Source organism: Penaeus monodon, chromosome 14, assembly GCF_015228065.2.
Source record: "Penaeus monodon isolate SGIC_2016 chromosome 14, NSTDA_Pmon_1, whole genome shotgun sequence".
NCBI classification, from domain to species: domain Eukaryota; kingdom Metazoa; phylum Arthropoda; class Malacostraca; order Decapoda; family Penaeidae; genus Penaeus; species Penaeus monodon.
Genome location: NC_051399.1, coordinates 3,717,468 through 3,719,967, shown reverse-complemented (window position 1 = coordinate 3,719,967; position 2,500 = coordinate 3,717,468).

Genomic DNA, 2,500 nt, shown 5'->3' with positions numbered 1-2,500 from the left:
GGGAGAGAGAGGGGGGGAGAGAGAAGGGGGGGGGAGAGAGAGAGAGAGAAAGGGAGAGAGAGAGACAGAAAAAAAGAGAGAGGGACAGAGAAGAAGAGAGAGAGGGGGGGTAGAGTGCGAAAGAGAGAGGGAGAGAGAGAGAGAGAGAGAGAGAGAGAGAATGTGTTGTCTCGAGGGGAGAGGGTAGAAGGGAGCAGGGAGGGAGGGGGTATGGGGTGGGCTAGGGGGTGACTGAAAGTGACTGTCAAAACAAGTTCCATATATGTGTGATAGTGTCAGTGGTTATCTTACCTTCTCAGCGAATCATTTTAATATTATCAGCATTTGAATATTGTCAAATTATTAGCACATGTATCTGTTTTTTACTTGTTTGCTTGCTTCAGTATTTTTGTATCATCAATATGTATATATTTCTCTCTTCTAATCTACTAAGTTTACGCCTTTTCTGCAAAGCGTTTTAGAAATACAAACAAGTTGCATAATGTCTTGCATTGTGTCCTGCAACTGATCACACGGAACGCAATAGTAAAAATCATAACAGGTCCACAGAGCAAAAAATATATGAACCTCCTCACTCACTGGTTATTTATTTATAACAACAATATGCTGTTGGTAGATTTTTTTTCAGACAGGGAATTCAGTCTGGGTGTAACATTTATTGCTGGCATGCAACAGTATGTGTGTGTGTGTGTATGTGTGTGTGTGTGTGTGTGTGTGTTTGTGTGTATATAGAGATAGCTAGATAGATATATAGATGAGATATACAGACAGAGATAGATATTGTTTGAATGGAGGTGTGTGTATGAGAGAGACAGAGAGAGAGAGAGAGAGGGGAGAGAGAGAAGAGAAAAGAGAGGGAGGAGAGAGGAGAAGAGAGAGAGAGAGAGATGGAGAGAGAGAGAGAGGAAACTCGTCAAAACTTTGCGGGGGGACGGATGCGTTTGTGTGCAAGTCCCGCAGGCAAAGGTTAATCAAGTCAGTTTGGAATCCTGAACCTCTACTAGAGCGGCAGCAGAAGGATCTAATGCCATTACGGTATTGGATCAGCAGCCTAAAACAACGCGGAATGAGGAAGGGGAAAATTTTACAACGTGAAGTTTTTAAAAAAATAAAGGTTTGTTCCCCCCAATTTTTCTTTTCCCCCTTCCCCCTTTTTCCCCCTTGAAATAAAGAATTTGAAAAGGGTTTGAGGGGAGAAAATAAAAAAGGACGAAAAGGAACAGGGGAGGAAATTTGATTCGAAAAAAAAGAGATGAGAAAGAAAAAGAGGGAAAGAGTAAATTTAAAAAAAGGAAAATTAAAAATGGAAAAAAGAAGGAAAAAACGGAAAGTGTAGGGGAAAAAAAAAGTTTTAGACAGAAAAATAAAACAGAGGGGAGACAAATAGATGGGCACCTGATAAAATTTAAAAAACAAAAAAAAAAACCAAAAAAAAAAATTTAAAAAAGAAAGTGAAACAGATATGATAAAAGAGGCAGATGGACAAACCGACGAAAAGGAAGAGAGGGAGAAGAAAATCACCTTCCTTCTCTTCATCCACTTTCTCAGGATCAACACTCCACATCAAACCAACCGACGATTCCACTTAGCTTTTCATCAGAGAGAAGGGCTGCACCGACGAAAAAAAAAACGGTGCGTATTCGCCTATGAACGTAGGTGTGTGTGTGTGTGTGTGTGTGTGTGTGTGTGTGGTTGTGTGTTTTGTGTTTTGTTTTGTGTGTGTTTTGTGTGTTTGTGTGTGGTTTTGTGCGAGTGTGTGTGTGTGGTGTTGTGTTTTGTTGTGTTTTGGTTTTGTGGGGTTTGGGGTGTGTGTGTCCCAAAAGGGGAGAGAAGAGAGAGAGAGAGAGGAACGGGAGAGAGAAACCCCGGGGAGAGGAGGGGAGAGAGGGGAGAGGGGAGAGAGGGGAGAGAGAGAGAGGAGGAGAGAAAAGAAAAGAGTGTGTGTGAGAGGAAAAATTTAGAAAAAATAAAAAGAGAGATTAGAATGAAACGGAAAAAAATATATCCATTTTTTGTTTTTATAGGGTGCTACCTTTTTTTTTGTTAACCCTGGGACTATCTTTTTTTTTTTTTTTTTTTTTTTTTCATCTCAGTAAATTTTAGTATTTTTCCTCTCGCTTTTTTTTGGGTTTCTTTATCGCCCTTTTAAAACCCCCCGTTTGTCTTTCCCCCTATCGGTATGTTTTTTCCAATTTTATTTGCATTTTTCTTACTAAGGTTTTCCTTAAAAAAAAAAAAAGCTGAAAAACCCCGGGAAAATTTTCCCCAGGGGGGAAAAGAAACCGTTTGGGTTTTTTTTTTTAGAAATTTTCTTTCGACCCTTAAAAGGGGACTGGGGTTTCCTCCAAAAAAATCTTCCCAATCTTTTTTTTTAAAATTCTTTTGTGTAATTTTAATTTTTTTTTTAGTGCGGGGTTTTTCTTTGGGAAACCCCAAACCGGCCCCTTTTTTTGCTTTACATTACGATTTTGTTGGGTTTAAACAACCCGTTTTTTCGGGT